Source organism: Miniopterus natalensis, chromosome 8 (genome assembly GCF_054644295.1).
Source record: "Miniopterus natalensis isolate mMinNat1 chromosome 8, mMinNat1.hap1, whole genome shotgun sequence".
NCBI lineage: Eukaryota > Metazoa > Chordata > Mammalia > Chiroptera > Miniopteridae > Miniopterus > Miniopterus natalensis.
This window is the reverse complement of record NC_142088.1, coordinates 22,505,425-22,525,669: the sequence shown is the minus strand read 5'-3', so window position 1 is coordinate 22,525,669 and position 20,245 is coordinate 22,505,425. Positions and strand designations below refer to the sequence as shown.

The 20,245-nt window shown below is 47.4% G+C and overlaps 1 pseudogene; it reads right to left on the bottom strand.

Annotated features, from left to right (window-relative positions):
- Positions 1-2,594: 2,594 nt before the first annotated feature.
- On the bottom strand, positions 2,595-2,862 carry LOC148092577 (cytochrome b-c1 complex subunit 9 pseudogene; annotated as a pseudogene).
- Between the last annotated feature and the right edge of the window lie 17,383 nt (positions 2,863-20,245).

Genomic DNA, 20,245 nt, shown 5'->3' with positions numbered 1-20,245 from the left:
AAGATATGTTGAAAGTATTTAAATTACAAAATTCTGATTTGTGCGTAAAATTTAAGACACTCGAGCTGATGAAGTAAGCTACAAAAGGGAGATAGCTAAAAAGAGGGAGGCTTGGATAAAGGCATAAACATGTATATTTGGGGGGAAAAGGGGGTTTTGTTCTACTTGAATTATCAAACTTTAAAATGTTGATGACGCTGTAATTTATCCTCACTCAGACACAAATTTTCAATGGTTGATGCATTTACATACTTTTTTTTTTTTAAATCAACACTTGGAATAAACAGCCTTACAAATATTATCAGAAATTTCTGCAACTCAGATCCTTACTGTGATCCCAGAAAATGTGGTGTTTTCTGTACCTAAGAACTGATCCCTGGAACAAGAGAGCCAAAGATAAAGAAACCCACTATTAACATAAGCACACAAATCTAGGCGTTGGTGCTGAGGCCAAGAACATCTGAGGACTGTATTGGGATATTGAATGGCTTGTGGTTTACCAGGCAGTCATCATTCTCACTGCCATGCGGAACAATGGCATCATGGCACATGGAAGCTATATCATCCTGCTGAAAAAGAAGACGCTCGGCCACTGCCGGCAAGATAGGCTTTGAATTGGAAAAGGAGATACGTGTCTAGACCTCAGCCTCTATCACAGCCTAATTCCTCCAACATCAAGACAATTGCTCTTAAACAGCAGCTGCCCTGGGCCAGACAGATGACCAGCCTGGCAGTTGCCTGGCACATCTCTCTGAACTGGTCAAAGGCAAAAACCAAAATCGACACAAAAAGAAAACAAACAAAAACCTTCCGATATACTGTAAGGATAAACACAAGAGATATGGGGAATGTTTTGAGAAGTGGCTTATGACCAGTGACTACACAGAGTCAGGGAGGGGAGGGGGAGGGGGAGGGGAGGGGAGGGGGAAGGGGGAGATATCTTTTAGGAGTCAAATATCTGAAGGCAATTAACTAATACAGATGGTCCCCAATATACTATGGTTCGACTTATGCTTTTTTTTTACTTTACTGTGGTGTGAAAGCTATGTGCTGAACACTGTGCTTGCTAAACTATCACCAAGTGTCCATCCCCAGTGCCTGCCACCAGCTATTCCCAAGCCTCATCAGAACAGGGAGAAATTGATGACCTTGTCATTGTAGCATCTCCATCATCCAGCAATTTATTTTAGTTCGATTCTTCAAACATTCTCAGGCCCAGTGTCCTTTCAGCAGTGCACATTAATGGTGAGCACCCATAAAGCCATCCTGTTTTTCACTTTCGGTACTGTATTCAGTAAATTACATGAGATATCCAACACTTTATTATAAATAGGTTTTGTGTTAGATGATTTTGCCCAACTGTGGGCTAATGTAAGCTAATGTTCTGAGCACGTTGATGGCAGGCTAGGCTAAGCTATGATGTAGGTTAGATGTACTAAATGTATTTTGACTTGTGGTATTTTCAGCTTATGATGGGTTCACTGGGACATAACCCCATTGTAAGTCACGGAGCATCTGTACTAACTCAGTGGGTCGGGGCACTATAAACTTGTCTGCTTGGTAGTCAGCAAATGCTTTCCTAAAGGTTAGTGGCAGAATACAGTGGAAAATAAGCCGGAAGGTGGAGAAATATGGGGAGACTGGCTTTCCCACCCATTGCTGAGGAGTGTGGATGCCACAACATTTTTGGCAAGGATCAGACAGCACATATTAAAAAAAAATGCACTTGCCCTTGGTACCAGCAGTCCTACCCTGAGAAATCTAACCTACTGAAATGAAAGCACCTGAGGGTAATAATAGTGTCCAGGGCTATTTATTGCAGTGTGTTTGCATGAGCAAAAAACTGGGAACAACCTGAAGATCTCTCAGTACAGGACTGATTGAATAAATGTGTGATGAGTCTCTGTATCTGCCAGTTTATCATCATCTGTCCCCTTCTTCCTTGGTCACAGAAACTCAATTTCCTTTAGTTATCTATTCCTAGGGTAGGAGACCTGCAGCCCCAGCTCCAGGGAAAAGCCTTATTAGTCTGAAGTGAAGTAGACGTGAAATGGACAGTTCCACCCTGGTCCTACCACTTCCAAGCAGTATGAGTTGGGTGTCCCTCCATCTGCTTGAGCCCCATTTCCTCATCTGAAAAATTGCTCATTTCCACATGGTAAGGTTTTTAAGTGAGATGATGCAAAAGCATTTGACAAACTTCTAAACATTCTACCATTTTAAATGACTGTAGATTTTGAAAAAGTCAGCTTCTGGGTGTGTATGTTACATTGTGTGTCTACCTTCACCTCCAGGCCCGCAGTCACACCTGCACTTCCTCTGCCTCCCCACCCGTCCACCCAATGTTCCTACACTTGAGCAGAGGAGCAGCGGGATAGGTTCCTGGGCTGTGCCTGCTTACTGCTGGCCTTTTTCTACATGGGGCTCTAGCCAACGCTTTGATTAACTTCTTTTTTCTTTGTCAAGGACAACTTACATTTATTTGCCAATGACTGACCAAACATACTTCAAACCTAGTAGAAGTTAACAAGTCTGTCAGGTGAAGCCATTTCGTAACAACAGCTAAAAGTGGTCCATGGAGGGTGGTGTGAGCATCATCTCAAGCTGAGGCCCTGGCTCTGGCCAAACAGCTGGTGGGTGGACCTGGTCCTCTGGCCTTGATGGGAGCCTCCGAGGAACCAGTTCTCATACTTGTGCTTGATGTGTTTCCACAGCTCCCCCTAGCAGATGTGTTCATAGATCGTGTCCACGCCTTGATCAAAGGCACACTGGAAGGACATGGCACCCAGGCGATGGGAAGGGTGAAGGTGGAGGTTCTGCAGATAGCAGGGAGTGCAACCTCCCAGTTGTCAGAGCCACCATGTTTCTCCCTTTGATTAACTTCTAATTGGAAAATTATGTCGGCTGTAGAACCCAGCTGCATTTCCTTAGAAGAAATTTCTCTCAGGTTTTCTTGCTCATGACTCATTACTAAGATATTCCATCCATATCCATTATCTTCCCAAGAAGTAACATTTAAGATTTGCTTTCCACATCCCAGTCATCTCCACATTTGCAGTCACAGATGCTGATTTAATATGAGGAGATGTAAACACTCGCTGGCTTTTCTCCATTTATTCCCATTCTTCCATCATTGTCCTTACCCCCTTACATTGCTATGATCTTCTGCTTTTCTTGACACTCACTTGTCCACACTGCCCTGTGCTCCTTTGGTTTTCTCTGAGCACTCAGTTTTTCTGAAATACAGTTTCCCACACTCTCTCTGTGCAGAAAACTTGCTTGCTTCTTTTTTTAATAGATTATTTTAGAGAGAGAGCTTAACATTGATCTGAGAGAGAAACTTCAATCAGTTGCCTCCCACACTCGCCCTGACTGGGGATTGAACACGAAACCTGGGTATGTGCCCTGAGTGGGAATCGAAGCTGCCACCTTTTGGTGCACGGGATGACAGGCCAACCAACAGAGCCACACCAGCCAGGGCACCTTGCTTGCTTCTTCAATGAGCTAGGAATTAGCAAAATCTGCTCCCAAATTATTTCATTTTATTTTTTCCAAACAGAGATGCCAGTCTAGTGTGTGTCAGGGAGGAAGGGTGTGTGCGCATGCAAGTGTGTATTTTTAAAGATTTAGGAGGTGGGTCACTTGGAGATGAGTTGGTATACCGAGATTGTGGAACCAAACTTCACCCATCTGGTTTTAACAAAAAGTTGTTTTCTCCCAAGAGTAGCTTTGAGGTCTGGACAGAGGAACAACATATGGGGAACAAGTGGAAGTGAGAAAGGAATCCCAGGGGACCTGGAAGAAACACTGGGTAAGGCATAGAGTTAAAGGGACACTGGGTTGTGTAGTAGAGAGCCATTTGGCACTGGTATGTGGGACCTCTAGAACCCCTTCCCCTGCCTGGCTTCACAATCCCTGCACAGCCCAAGGCAGAGGACCTACAAAGAAATGTCGCAGAGAGCACATGGGTGGTGGACTCAGAAAAGCCTAGGTTTGAATTTTGACACTGCCCCTTGCTATGACCTGGAGAAAGTCACCTCTTTGGGCCCCAGTGGCCTCCCCTATGAAGAGAAGGGTGAGGAAAACCGCAGATGGAGGCCTCAGAGGGGTTTGTGGTAGAATAAGGGAAACTCATTCTGCCCTCAGGGAGAAAATATGTCCCATTAAGGGAGAAAGCAAGCAAGCCCTATACAGCAGGTAATAGCTACAGCCCTGCTGTAAGAACTAGCTGGGTGACAGGACCTTTGACAAGTTTGCTCTGATTTTCGTGGGCTCCATTCTAACCATCTGACGTTAGGTTTGTATTTCTCGATGAATGGGCACTTATTTCTTTTTTAAAAAGGAATTTCTTCTTTTGTCACGTGGTAGACATAAGCAAAAGCAAACCATTTGTCTCCATCCACTTTACGGACCGCCTCAACAGCTGCCCTGTGTTACCTGAGGATTTGCATGGTGCCCGGAAAGTTCTGGCACTGCTGGTATCCACGGACTGGTCACTTACCCTCCTCTTGGAGCCTTGTTTATTCACATGAAATAAGATGTTGGAATCAAAAGCTATCTACATTTTCTCCCATCTCAGACATCCACTGATTCTGGCCATCAGTGATAAGCCTTGACCTTATCTCCCAGTACTGAACTCCTCTCCCAGGCCTGCTCTCTCCAAGAGTCTGAGTTAACTGTGATATGTCCTGTAAAACCAAAGTCCCAAGGCTGCAGCCACCATAAGAGAAGACACTACAGGCTGTGCTACTTGTCCAGAAACTCTGCCGATAGGTGGCAAGGCCAGTCCTGTGGTGGTGGTAGGATGTGGATCACCCCTCCCCACCCAAATCTTGTCCCACCTGGGCTCCTCCACTTCTCCATGTGAGGACTGAGTCTTGATTGCTTCCAGGTGGATGAGGCTCCTTCCTGCACACCCCAGTTCCTTATTGTCTACAGACAGGTCCCCATACAATGACATTTGTAAATGTGCCCTGAAGGCAAGGTAATCTTGTATTCTAGAGAGAAAGGAACACCCTCCTCAATGCCTGGGATTGGGGGAGCCAGAACCCTTGTGCTCCTGCTGGCTTCATTATAAACAGGTCCATAGAGACAAAGAGGTCAAGTTCCATGGGAGTCCACACATCCCACTGAAATTCACCACAGGCCTCACTGCAGCCCAGCCCCAGAAGGTAATGGCCCATACCCACTGTGAATACATGATACAAGCTGGGCTGGGTGGGAGGTAAACTTTGGCATCACTGTGTCTTTTAGAGTCACAAAACTTCTAGCAACAGGCAGATACTGGTTGTGGCAAGAAAATGAGAGGAGCACAGTGTTTTCATGGATCACAAGGCAAAGGGGAGATGACACTGCTCTTCTGTTGTACGCTGACAGCTAAACCACCCTATCCCACCACTCCTCAGCTGGTCCCACGCCCTGGGCCTCTGTCCACGGCCCCCTTCTCTTCAATAGTTGCCATTGTTCAGGGAATCTCTTCCTTTTGTTTTTCCATCCATTTGTACCTCGGCTCATTTGTTTTCCATTCTTGGGAGCAATTCATCTGCTCTTGGGCCCCACAATGTCTTTCTCTCCTTGAGTCCTAGACAAGATGCTTGGACAGGTCCATTGTCTTAACAGTAGCCGACTCACGACATTTAGTGAAAGTTGTGTTTTAAAAAGAAAAACCAATAGGGATTCCAGTTTCTATCCATGGTAACTTCTGGGAAGTTTGGGAGTGGTGCTGCTGCTGTGTGGCTTGGCCTTTGTCCTCTTGTCTTCATTTGGACTTCAGAACAAGCCAAGTTCCACAGGGAAATCTGCGGGAATTCCTGTGATGCCAAGACAATGGGCAGAGCTCTTCCCTGTTCTTCTCTGGCCCTCTAAAGGCATTATAACGTTATATATATTGATAGAATGAAGGGCAAAGGGGGTGGGGTCTTCTTTCCATTGCCCTGTGGACAGACAGCCCTTCCTGGCTATTCAAGAAAAGTGGATCAGAGGAAAAAGAGAAAAAGTCAGTGGAGTTCAGTGCAGTGTGGACCCAGGCAGGCCTGTATGTGGGAAGGGCAGAGGCTGGCAAGAAGAAGTTTGTCAAGGACCTGGCCTGGAGGTCCCTAATTGTACAGCATTTTGTCAATTCACTAGGCGACTTTGCCTTGGGTGCGTCAGAGAAATTACTGTTGCTGGGATCATTATGCTTGAAATTATCTCAGTTATTAATACGCCACCAATTGTGGGAGGAGTGGGTGTGTCTAGCCCCATCCATGGGCTCTTTTGCTTCAGGTTTTCCTTTCCCCACAGTGCAGGAGGACTCTCGGTTATCTACAGAACTGTAAAGACGACTAACAGCATCTCTTGTCTCCAACAGAAAGTTGCACAGAATTACTAACAGAAGAAATGAGCACAGTAAGAAGTGGTTGTAAAAGTCTTAAGGGTTGTTGGTTCTTCTTGAGGAATAAAATAAAATAAATCCAGCAAGTAGAGAAAAGACATGGCTCAAACGGGAATCATTCTTTTCCCAAGCCGTGGGTTTTTCAGGCAAAATGTGCTACTGGTAAGAAAAGTATTTCCAAACAGAACTTTAGGACTTCATAGAAAGGGTCAGACCCTCCCCCTTCCACACTAGCCTTGGGGCTCACGACATGTATGTACATGTGCGCACACACACACCCCTCTGCTCTAGCCCCAGTGTCTGCAGCAGACAGGAAATGCCGCCGGCCCCACTGATCTGTAGGGTGGCCGCCGCATTGAGCCAGACTACACAAAGGTGCCTCTTCAACATGGCGGAGACTCAGCACTCTTGGCAGAAACACTTGGCACTGGCAGGAAATCTCAGCAGGGCGGCTTGTTTCCGCTCATCAAACACCAGTAGCTTTCACCAAGAGGAGCAGAAAATGGGAGAAATGTGTCTGATCGCATCCGGGCTGTGTGTCAGCACTCTTCTGAGGCAGAGTTAGCTGGATTCTAGCTTTGAAGAAAAGGTTATTACACTCTTCTTCTGCCCCACAGTATCAGCCAACTCAGAAACAGTTGGCAGGAACTTACCTGAAACTCGGCTGCCTTTTCAATACCTCTGGCACAAACTAGGAGGGTCAATCGTTGAGAAACAGAGACTAGTGACAGAGCTCACCCTCTCCCTGCTAATCACGGGGCTCCCAGTTACTCGGGAGAAATGACTGCCCAGGAGCGAGTTACTTGGGCCTCTCTTGTATCTTCTCTCTGACCATCCCCCCTCTAATAGCTTCCTGTCTGTTTCATTCTTCTTGGTCCCACCAAAGGCTGGGGAGAAGCCGATGTAAACCCTATGCATCAGAATGGCTTGCACCTGCTCAGCAGCTCCAAAAGGAAAACTTTGGTGCATGAGGAGATAAAGTCTGTGAATTACCAATGGATCAAGTATTGGAGGACACCAAAACATCCCCCAACAAGTATTTGTTCCTGTGACCACAACTTTCCCCTTCACAAGAACTACCCTTGACTCCTTTCCTTCCACCACAGGTTTCTGCCCAGACTGAGAAGGGAGTGGTTCCTGGGAAGGTCAGGATTCACATTCCACACTTGGATTCACTCCTACAGGCCCACCTCATACATCCGTCAGTTCAAAAGGGCTTCTTTGGAGAGAATGAAGCCCCACACTCTCCAGAGTGCTGGCTTGGCAGGTCAGAACTCTTAAGAAGAGTGAATTTAAATAGACTGCCAATAAACGTAATGGCTGAAATACACTCATGCGTCCTGAAGCCAAGAAGAGGGATCGCGCAGGGCAAATCAAGACAAGTGATTCAAGATGGTGGTGGAGGGCAGTGCTGACCCTGTTTTATGGCTTATTGTTTGTTTTTTGCTTTTTACTTTCTTACTGAGGTAGAGTATACACATTAAAGGGCACAAATCTTAAGTAGACAGCTTGGTGGGGGTTTTTTTACAGTTGCATTCACACAAGTGCCCTCCCCAACGCAGATCAAGCTATAGAAGATTTCCAGTAGCCCAGGGGGTTCCCTCATGCCCCTTCTAAGTTAACACCAAGCTCCAGAGGAAACTACTCTTCTGGTTCTTTCACCATAGAGAGTTTGCCTGATGGAGGACTCTATATAAAATGGAATCCATACATACTCTTTTGCATCTTTCACTTGATAGTTGGCCTGTGACACTGGTTCATGAGGTTGAATGGAGAGGTGGTTTGGTCTTTTTCATTGTTGAGTTGTATTCTGTCGTATGAAAAGCCTTACTCTATTTTAGTCCCTTCTGGCATGAGTGAGAAAAGAGCAAGAGAAAGCGTTATGGGCTTGGGATTTATGCTGGGCAACCCGGGGATGGAGGCCAGAATCAAGGCCTGTAGAAGAGGAAATGAAAGAAGACTGACCTGAGTCCTCAGGAAGGAGGGAGGGGAGCCAGCAGTGCTGTCTCGGATCATTTGTCCTGGGCACTCCTGCTGAGCAGGGAAGGAAAGTTCCTGCTCGGCCTCTCTCCCAGCCCCCAGGAACAGCTGACTGCTCCTAGGCCATCAAGCCCCTCTCAAAAAGTCAGCTCCCCAAGGGACCAAGGGGGAACCCAGGGTCCCAGAGGCTGCTCCACAGACCAGTGTGAGAAGAGGCCCTTTATTTTATTTGTTTCCCCTGGCTGACTAGCCAAACCAGTCGAGCACGACAGCAGCCTGCCCATTAATGCTGAGTGCCAGCCCCAAGCATCTGTTTCTATTTCTCTCCTGTTTCCCGTGGGTGGTGGGCGGGAGCTCACTACGGCTCCTCTCCCCTTTTTCCTCCTAATCATGATCATTTGTTTTAATAGAATTGAGACTGTGGCTACAAAATCAGGCAGTACCCACACAAAGCCAGAGAGCATTGGCCTTCCCCACATCCCTGGGCCAGCCTAAAGTGAAATTAAAACAGCCCACTCTGCCATTACCCTCTTGCTTGTTTGTTTTGCAGGACTTCTGGCTACTTTTAGAATTTCTTTACTGCCTGAGGAGGCCTCCATATATTTGACCATTCCTCCTCTGGTTTCTAAAGACAAATGCCAAGACCTCGTTTACCCATGCCCAGTGCTTTAAAGGTCTGAAGACCAAAGCACTGACCTCTGCAAGGTGGCCTGGCACATCTGCTCTGGAAAGGAGAAAGCACTCCCTCTGGGTCCTGGTCTCAATGAAAACAGAAAATGTGAAAGGAGCTGATTGCAGAGGTAAAGGAGCACCCACAGTCACCCTATCCACCCTCTTGCTTTTCCTTTTTACTCCAAATCTGAGGGTCCTGAGTGGCCACCCTGCACCCAAACCCCCAGCCAAAACCAAGTTATTGGCCTGGCCCCCTTGTCACTGCCACATGCTGAGTCTGACCCCAGGCCCAGCCTCCAAGCCTCTCTCCTTTGATTCTCTATCCAGCATACCCCCTACACACACACCTTGCCCATAAAGCCAATGCTTTATCCTTGAGCTCAACTTTTCCATTCATTCAGAAGCAGAGTTGCTGCTGGTGACTCACACATGTGAGATCAAGAACAGTCAAGTGTGGAATGCTCGCTGCACTTGGATTTATAAAACCAGAGCCTGTCCTGACTTCGATGTGTAATCCATGTGGCCTTGGGCTCCGTCCTGGTGCTGAGCCTATGTTTCTACATCTGCAAAGCGGGGCTATCAACACCCTTCCAGCTTACTCTCATTACAAACTAATACGTGTTTGTTGTAAATGATTCAAAAACCCTGGCCATGAGGAGTGAGGGTGCATGTGAGGGTGAATCTGTGCCAATCTTAATTGCTGCTTTTTTCTGCCCTGGGTTTAGGGAGCTTCTACCTGCCCAAGGTTTTTCTTCTTTGGGGGTTTGGGCCAAAAGGACACTCCCTGACTATTCAGGAATAATAGTCAAGTTCCCAGGCATCAGGCACTTACTATGTGCCCAGCACTATGCCAAGCGGTTACATCTTCATCTCGTTTAATCCTCATAAAAATTCTTTGAGGTAGGTATGATTAATCCCATTGTATCAAGAAGGAAACAGGCCCATAGAGGCTAAGCCACTTGTCTAAGATCACCCAAGTAGGGAATGGAGTAACCAAAATTTAACTTTAGCGCTACTTCTTTCAATCACCAGGTTATACTGCTTTTATGGGATAAATTGTGTTCCCTCAAAACTTTTATGTTGAAGCTCTAACCCCCAGTCTCTCAGAATATAACTATATTTGGAGATAGAGATTTAAAGAAGTGATTAATTTAAAATAGAGCCATTCGGGTAGATGCTAATCCAATCTGACTAGTGTCTTTATGAGAAGTGGAAGAGACACCAGGGATGTGCACACATAGAGAAAAGGCCATGTGAGGACACACGGAGAAGGTGGCCACCTGCAAGCCAGAGAGAGAGGCCTCAGAAGAAAGCAGACCTGCGGGCACCTCGATCTTGGATTTCCAGTCTCCAAAACTGTCAGAAGATTAATTTCTGTTGCTTAAGCCACCCAGTCTGTAGACTCTTGTTATGACAGCTCTAACAAACTAATATAAGTGCCTCCTACCTTCTTTTGAGAATGGCTTAAAACTTGATCACTACTCCAGCTGGCCACGACTGACCAGCACTCAGAGTAAGAATGAAGAGACCTGGGGAAAGACAGAAAGAATGGAGGAAGGGAGCCAACACTGTCACCCAACCCTTACGCACTGCTACTGTCCTGAGCCATTTTCCTGAGTGTCCCTGGGCCTCAATGTCTCCTTTTCACATCTTTGCTCAGAAGTGTAGTCTCCTCTGAGCCCCCTGACTTCGCTCGATGGAAGAAGACTTCCTGTCAACTAGCCAACAGGACCACAGACACATGTGGTCACTTGGGAGCAAGCAGTGCAAGGGCATCTGTGCTGAGATCAACAATCCTCAATGCAGAGCAGATGGTATGAAGCTCAAGAAAGACGGTGTGAAGAAGAAAGACGGCTCCAGCAGGGCTGCTGTGGGTGCTGGGGAAGCCTCTGGAAGGACAGAGACAAGAGAAGTTATCCCGGGCCCCTGTGAGCAAATAGGTTTCAGAGGTGTCCATGTGGCCCCATTTTCTGCCTTATCAGCCACCCTGGCTTTCTCCCTCCCTCACCCCACTTCCAGGCATTAGTCCCAGGCCCTGCAACTCAGTGACATTTACCCCAACCCAGCCAGGTCAAAAACCAGCACTGTAACCCTCCTCAGGTCCATAGCAACATGGACAATAATGTCAAGACTTTTCTCTCCTTTTACTCCTGAGACCCTGTCCCAGGCCTTTTGTGTAAGTTTCTTTTTGCTACTGCAACAAATTACCACACATTTAGTGGCTTAAACCAACACAAATTTAATATCTTTTTGTTCCGTAGGTCAGAAGTATGACACGGGTCTCACCGGCCTAAAACCAAAGGGAAAGCAGGGTTATGTTCCTTTCAGGCAGCTGCAAAGGAGGATCCATTTCCTCAACTTTTCCAGCTGCCCACATTCCTAGGTTCCTGACAGCTCCCTCCCTCTTCAAAGCCAGCAATGACCAGCGGTCCTTCTTGCATTATGTCACTCTGACTCTGACCCTAGTGCCTCCCTCTTTTACTTTTATGGACCCTTGTGGTTACATCGAGCTCTCCCAGATAATCTAGGATTATGTCTTTATCTTAAAGTCACCTTAATTTCCCCCTGCCATATAACATGTATTCCTGAGTCTGGGAATTAGGACCAGGACATCACTGGGAGGTCATTATTCTGCCTATCACACCCCTGGATTTACTCACTTTCCAGGATTTTTTCTGTGCCCCTCACCAATCCTTCTCTTGCATCTCCCACCTCACTTCCTCTTCATAATAAACCCTATAGCCCAGCCTACCCAAGTGTGGAAACAGCATCTGCAGACTCAGGTGTCTTTCTGGGCCCATTGGGCACTGCCTCCAGGATGCCTGTCCATGTAGCCTGTGGCATCCAGATCCAAGTCCCCTGACTCTGAAACACTGGGAAGGGAGGCTAAATACTGAAGTCACTCTGAGTAGGACGACCACAGACTGATGTGGGAAACGCTGCAGAAATGGGACTGCCAGGCGGCTTTAATCACCCACACGCCTGGGGCACTTACTGCTTTCTAGACCCTGGCGTCTTAGAGGCGCTATTTCATTTGCTCATCACACCACCCCTTCACAATCACCCCAGTTTTGCAGATGAGAAACCTGAGGTACACAGAGCAGAAGTGACCTTGACCTTGCCAAGGTCAAGAGGCTGGCAAGTGGCAGATCCAGCATGTGGATCCAGGATCCGACTCCTAATCCCCAGCTGCATTTCCGATTGGGTGCAGAACATTCTGGGGCCCCCTTTTCCCACCCCTTTTCTCTCACCCCTAATCTTCCCTTCCCCACAGAGCTGCCAGGGGGGTGACTCACATCCATTTCTTTGCCCAATCCCCTCCCCCCAGCCTGGCATGCTATTTCTGGAGGGAAGAATCTGGGGAGGAGCCCAGGAGAGGCTGTTTTCAATTCTAAACTCAAAAGCGGCCAAAGCCAGCACAGGGCCCTGCCCGCCTGGGACTTCCTACGTAATGATGAAGATGGCATTGGTGGTGATGACAGTTGGAGAGGAGCAGGAAGGCTGGAACCTTAGGAACAGGGCAGGACAAACTGAGCAAGACTATCATTTGCTAAATCCTACACCAAAATCTTTGCCAGCTACGAAATTGCTATGCTTATGCCCGGACTTCCATTCCAACTCAAAAGCTCTGAGCAGCCATCCTGGGGTCCTTCAGATCCTGGGTATGACACCACAGGGGACTCAGGCTCCCCACGCTCCCACGGAGCTCCTGACGCCTGGAGCCCGGAGGAAGCCACTTCCAGAAGGCTCCAGGCTGCCTGGAGTCGGAAGCAGAGAGAAGCTGTCTGTTGTCCCCACCCTTTGAACCGGTTTCCAGCTTGTCAAAGCCCCTCGGAATTGCCGGGGTAGGCACAATATAAACATTCATGTAGTTACAGGGTAATAATTACACCTTCCATGTACATAACACCTTTCTTCCCCAGAGCAGCCGGCTTCTCACATTATCTCATTAATCCTCCCGTCCCTGGGAGGCAGGGAGGGCCCAGTGTGATTACCTGAATCTCACTGAGGGAGAGGGCGGGGAGGGGAGGAGGGAGAGAGGGAGAAGATGCTCCCCTGGGGTTACGCACTTAGTCACACAGTTTAGGTTTTAGTCTGTGCTGGGGCCTTGGCCAAAAGTCAGAAAAATGATCATGGTTGCCTTCAGCTGAGTGCCTTAGTGAGACTACACCAGGCAGCCATGAGCATGGGTCCCTCAGTCCTCCAAATGGCCTTATGAGACTAAGATCATTATGGTTCCCATTTCACAGATGAGGAGACTGAGCTCAGATAGGTGCAGCTTCAAGCCGAAGGTGTCAGAGGCAGTATGGCTCCACACACTTTTCTTTCTTCTTCCAGCAGACACCAAACAGCCTCCTCCAGAGTCAAGCCTCCTTCCCAGAGCAGTAATAGGTAAACAAAGGCAGAGCACATTAGGGGGAGGTGGTGATTCCCTCCCCTGGCCCCCAGGGAGGTCAGCACTGTCGCAGGCAGGCAAGAGGCCGAAAAAGCAGCTCATTATGTAGCAGTATGGAATCTATAGAAAAGGCCTAATTCACTGAGGGCTGCTCCCCACCCCCACCCCCTCCAGTCCCATTCCTGTTTCCTGGCTCATCCTTTTGACACAGGGACAATTACTGCTATTCATACCCACCACAAGGCCACCTGCCAGAGGCCCATTCTCATGCACACAGAGCTAAAGATCAGGCACAAAGCAGGCCAATCTGGGTTTTCCACCAGATCTGGGAGTGGACCCTCTGGCATACCCCCTCCCCTGCTCAGTACATTCAGGGTGGCGGGGGCCTCTGCAAACCTCTATCCAGCCCACCCTGGGAGACCCAGTCAAGGAGCCTGATACTGGAGACTCCTTAGGCCTACTCACCCACACATGGCCTCACATTTGTGATAGGGGTTCAGCCTTTAAGAAATGGCCTTTGGAATTACAGCTGGGTGGTAGTCCTGGGCAACCATGTACTTTGAGAATCCCAAGTCCTGGCTCCCCCAAGTCTAGTGCCCTGGAAGTGGCTCTAGAGCCAGCTCATACTGGCTTAAGGAAGCAGTTAAATTTTCAGGAATTTTGTGAGATGGTTGATGTCACATTGATGGCTTGAAACCAGCCATGGTGGGAGAATTTAAACCATGTTAATTGGCAAATACTGCAAATCAGCCCCACCTTCTCCCCAGCCAGTTGTTAAACATTTACCAGCACACCACCGCCTGGGCTCAGAAGCAGCAACCTTCCCAGAGAATCTAGGGCAGTCTGAAAAGCTAAGGCCAAAATTTCACGGAGGCCAAGTAGCGAGTGAGTGGCTTTCTTTATTAAACAGCAACGACTGTTGTTCTTCTTGGTGTTTCTGGGCTTATCTTGCTACCTTAGAGAAATGTTGTCCGGTAAGCCCTTTCTTGAAAAGAGATGTCATTTGGACCCAAAGAATGAATTCTCAGCATGGAGAGCTAGTCCATCCTTGGCTGTCACAATAGCCTGGACACCGAGACACGCCACATGTAAAATCATTGCAAATTGTTGGTGAATTAGACTGAACTGAATTTTTTTCAGTTTACTCTAGTTGATCAACTTATAGGTGTCAGAGACAAAGTTTTATAAAGAGAGGAAGGTTTATTCGCTGCCTTTATCAATCGCTGCCTTTGAATTTGAAATAATAAAATGGCCTTACCCAGCTCAGCCCTGAGAGCCCAGCCAGTGCTGAGACTTCATATGGAACTTCCCAGGGTGCATCGGAGTGACTTTAAGTGGCCTAGCTGATTTTATCAAAGCAACTACAATCTCTTAGTACAGGAAACAGGAGGACAAGAGAGAATCATCCATGGGCCCTTTGAAAATAATTTTCATGGGGAAATGCCTTGGAAGACTGAGGACAGTGACAGCCTCCTGGGGTAGATGCTTTACGCTTGGGTATAAACTAATTAAGAATGTGAACAAACATCAAGCTACTGCCAAAACTACCTCCAAACACTATCAAGTGAATGTTCAAAGCATTACAACTGCTATCTCTTTACAAGGTATTTATTTTACCGCATTCATTCCCAACTCTGAGCCCCCCTTACCCATGCAGACACCTCACTTTCCCGACCCAAAGGTCCCTGCAGCTCCCAAACCCTGTGGCCGGGGGAGGACAGCATCTCGCTTCCACCAGGCTTTTCTAGGACCTGGGCCTGCGTGAGCCTTGTTTCTGGGCTGCACACTTAAACATAGTTCTCTCTTCAAGTGGAAAGGAGGAGGCCTCAATGCCATTCATTCATGCAACAAATATTTATTGATCCATCACCTATCATGTTCTAGACGTGGTTCTAGACATCGAGGATGCAGCAAAGAACAACATGGAGCTGCTCAACCCTGGAGGAGTCTAACGAGTAAACAGAATATTGGGGGCACACCCGGGAGGGCTCCCTACCCCACAGTTGGCACATTGACAAAACTTCCCAGGAAGTGTTGGTTCAGATGTGACCTAAAGTATAAGTAGGAAATATCCAGATCGGGAGTTAGCAAACTTCTTTTGGTGAAGGTCCCAACAGCCCCACGATAGGAAGACAACCCGGGAGTAAATGTTCTAGGCTTTGTGGAATTTAGGGTGTCTGTCGTAACTCTCAGCTTTGCTGGTAGCAGCACAAAAGCAGCCACAGGCTATGTGGACACGAATGAGTATGGCTGTATTCCAGTAGAACTTTATTTATGGACACTGACATTTAAATTCTGTATAATGTTCAGGGTGACAAAATATTCTTGTTTTGATTTTTGTTTACCATTTAAATATGTAGAAATCACTCTTAGTTTGTGATCCAGATTTGGCCACAGGCAGTAGTGTGCTGACCCCTGATGTAGATGATGGGTATTGGTATGAAGGTGGAGAGTGGGGAGAGCTCGGGATTTTCCAGGCAGAGGGGTGGCCTGGAGGTGGCAGAGAAGGAGGTGAGCCCAGGTGGGACCCCGTGAGCCCTGAAAAATAATTTAGACTTTACCCTATGGGTCAGTGATAGGTTTTAAATGGGGTTGTCTTTTGTTAGACAAATATTTATTGAGTGCCTACTGAATGTCAGGCACTATTAAGGGGCTATTCTAGATTGAGTAGCCAGGGAAGGTTTTCTGAAGAGGTGGCATTTGAGCTGAGACCTGAACTACAAGACCAGGTTGATGGGGTGATGTAACCCTAATTCTTACAATTAACTATAAGGAAGGTTGTAAATGCTCCTTTTACAAGTGAGAACATGGAGACTCAGCAAGGTTAAGTAAGTTGCCCAAGGTCACAGAGCTAATAGGTGGCACATAGTCAGTATGTCAGCTGCTCTGGGTTCGATCTCTGTCTCTGGCATTTATGAATAATCTAGCCTCAGAGTCTCCATACACTAATTGTGAGTCCCCTCTTTTTTCCATCAAGAAGCATATCTAGTAAAGCTTGTGAATTCCAAAACTGTGTGTGTTGAGGGCTTACTATGTGCCAGCATTGTTCTAGGTGCTTGGGACAATGAATAAAAAGTGTTTAGGACAGTGAAAAAAAAACTAAGATTCCTACCCTCAGAGGGCTGGAATTTTTCGATAGGGTAGTCAGGGTAAACCTCATTGAGGAAGTGGCATTTGAACAGACTCAAAGGAGATGAGGGAGTTAGGTTCAGGGAACAGCTGGGAGGTCAGTGTGGCTGGAGCAGAATAAGGAATGTTGAAAGTGGTAAGAGATGATATCTGAGAGGTGATATGGGGATGGAGGTGAGGGGGATCGAGAAAGCTCACTTTGGTTTTACTCTAAAGTTTATCTCAAGCCTCAAGCCTCTGGGTTCTGTTGAGGGTCCCTCGAAGCCCCACTGTGAGCGTCAGCCAGGCCTGCCTCTGCACTAAGTAGTCACCCACAGAGAGAGACCGGCACTGGGAAAAGACTGGGAGACTCTTCATCAAATCCCAGACCTGAGAATATGAACTAATGGGACAGTTACCTGCAGCATGAGATGGCCTAGGTTACGCAAAGCTCCTTAACTCTGTAATGGGGTAAATTTAAGGGACACATTGGGTTCAGGAATCATGCAGGAATGTTTCGAAGTTGTTGTTTGTTTGTTTTTCCTTCTAATTCTTGATCTTCTGCAAGACTCACCTGGTTCTAGCCCAATCCTAGGGTGATAAGAATACACTGAGAGGCAGGCTAAGGTCCAGGCTACTCTAGAAGGACCCTGAAGATACCCTCTCCCTTCCAGTTCTTGGTTGGAGAGGGTAGGGATGGGGGTTAGAGGAGAGCAGGAGGAAAGCTTTCAGTCCTATTGCAAATCTAGTTTACTCTGTGTCCAGGCCTTCTGAGTTTTCTCTTTGGGGTGGGTTCGTTTATTTTTATTTTCTTCTACATCTGTTTCTGAGTCCAGTTCCTTTGCCTTGAATAGATGAGTAATGGCCTCAGACTGGGTATGAGGTTAGACTTAGACCTCTGGGCTTCCTAATGGCCTCCCTCAGGCTCCTCCTGTCTCCTATTCCCCCAAAGAAGTCACAGAGGGCCCAAGAGCATGGGCCAGCATAAAGGTGAGGTGTCCCTCATGGAACTGGTCTTGAGACAAATATAGAGACAGCTCTTCTTGACTATCCAACAGCAACAGACTCTTTTATGTGAGTCTCAGAGAATTTCTTCTGTTCTTAAGGAATCTGAAACTAGCAAGGTTCCAGTTGTGCCAAGAAATCCACTTTCTAGTCAAGGAAAATTCTTGGAGCCAAAAGCATGCTCTGCCACCCAGCCCCAACATGTACCACGGGCCACCTGTAAATAAATCCATTGTCTCGTTTGAGCTCAGCGTGAATTCCTGGGCAGTTTAAAATGTTGGTTTGTTTCTTCCTGCTCTTTACAGGCTGGTATTTCATTAGATACATTTCCTTCATTCTTTCCTTGCTACCCCCGACTAAGAATCCTTTACTTTCTGACATTCTCCCTTTTTGCATCTCTGAGCTCCTCACAGGGCTTGTTCTAAGTTACCCCCCACAGAGAATTGTCCAGTAACCAAGTAGCCAGTCCATTTACTGTTCCATTTGTCCCTTAACACTCTAGGAATGTGCTCATTTAATTGAGGTTTTCTGAAAACACCTCTGAGGGGGTATGGAGATGCACAAAGAGACAAAGATAGCTTTTCTTCTTTTTTAAAAAAATTATTTCTAATAGCATAAGTCTTTTCTTTCAACATTTAGGATGCAAAGAAATTGATTCCTAGGGAGAAAGATGACTCTTCTCAAGCCAGCGGGGAAAGATGTCACTTTTTACCTTCTTTGTGTGTTTTTTTATCTGGGGCTTAACTAGACCATCTTCCTTTAGTCTTTCAATAGAAAAGGCTCTTGTTGCAAACACCAGAGACCAGCCCTGCAATGGAGACTCAGGTATAAATAAAACCCAACTGAAGTCTTGATTACCTTAGTCATAGAGCCTCACCAGCAAGTGGGGATGCAGCTGCATTCCCTCAGGACAGGAGTCACTACGCCTAGTATGATGGGGCCAGGCGGTCTAGTGATTAAGGGCATGGGTGCCCTTTCTGCCTGTGCTAGCTTGGGTAGGTTACGTAACATCTCTGTGTCTCAGGTTCCTCATTTGTAAAGTGAGGAAAATAAAAGTAGCCGCCTCTTAGGATTGTTGCAAGGGTTAAATTGGATAAACTATGTAAAGCAATTAAAATTGTGTCTGATGCATAGTAAGCATTAGCTATTTCTTATTATTATCATTGCAGTAATATCTGATAATAGATTAAAAACACATATCTCTCTGATGGGCTGTGCAAAGCAAGGGTTGGGCAAATTTTTCATTTCTTCACACACACACACACACACACACACACACAGGCAGAGTGTGGCCCCAAGTACAGAGCCTTTATAAACCCATCAGTCATGCCCAGGTGCTTGTTTAACCCTAAGTCCTCCCTCTGAGCCCATCCCTTTGCTTCCTGGCACTAAGCTGGCAGCCAGTCCCAGCCCCACATCAAGGTCAGAGAGGAAAGAGATGGCGGACCAGCTGCCTCACCATCTTCACTCCAGGGGAGGTGTGGGGCAGGGAGCGGCAACAGTTGGGACTTTGGCAGGAGGAGTGAAGTCCCCAGCCAAGCAGTGACCAAACAAGCGTGAGACAGCCTTGCCCTCCTCCTGTCACACACAGCCCCAGCACACACCCTCACAACACCTCCCACACACACAGCACTCCCAACACTACATGCCTCCCCAATACACACAACACCGCAACACCACCCAGCACTATACAACATGTTAACACACACACAACACCCCAACAATACAACACATTACACAACACCCCCAACACTACACAACACATACAAACTACCTTCACTACTACACAAACATCACCACACATAGTGCCCCAAAACACATACAATACACCCGAACGCTAGACAGCGCCCCAACACACGACACTGACAAAGCTGTTCTGCTCCCCATTCCGTCCCTCTTGGCCTTTTTCTCTGGGACAGACCCTGGCAGGGAAGCACTCTCAGCTCCCGCCTGTGAGCACGGCTGGCGTGGACGTGAAGGAGGCGCAGGACAGCACGAGACAGTGGAGTCCGAGGCACCGTGTGAACCTGGGTGCCAGCTCTGGAACTTGACAGGGGCCTCATCTCTCTGAGCTTGTTTCCTTGTTTGCATAGAAGATTATTGTCGGGATTAACCAAAATAATAACTAGAACACATTCAACACAGGTGCCTGGTGTGTGGCCCTTTTCCTATAAATGGGAATTGTGTTTGTCACTGGGTATGGTTATTACTGTCGCTGAGCATGGGGCCGGCAAAGGAAAAGGAAGGGATGGTGACAAGTTTCGAGGGGAACCACCGACTGGAGGAAATCTCAGGAAGGAGTCATTACCCTTTGTCCTCTCAGGATGTTTCCACAGTGTCCCCAGGAACTTATATCTGTCATGATCTCCACCTTGGGTCCTTAAAGGGAGCAGTCATTAGCAAAGGTATTAATTAGCATTATATTATCAACCCAGCCACTTATTTGAACAGAAGAAGCCTTGCTTTATAGTCCCACCCTCCTGTCAGCAGGAGACAGACTGGTTGTTTTTCACATGACCAGAGAGCCCCCCTCGTGGCCTCACACATGACCGTCCCCACAGCTGAGCCGTGAGGAGGACCCCGATTCACTCAGCAACGACCGTCCTGCGTTCACACGTTCCCCCGGGTTCTCGCTCCTGGCTACAGCTGCCCCACCTTTCTGACCACGGTCCTTCCCTTTCCAGGATCCCAGGCCCCTTTGAGAATCTGGC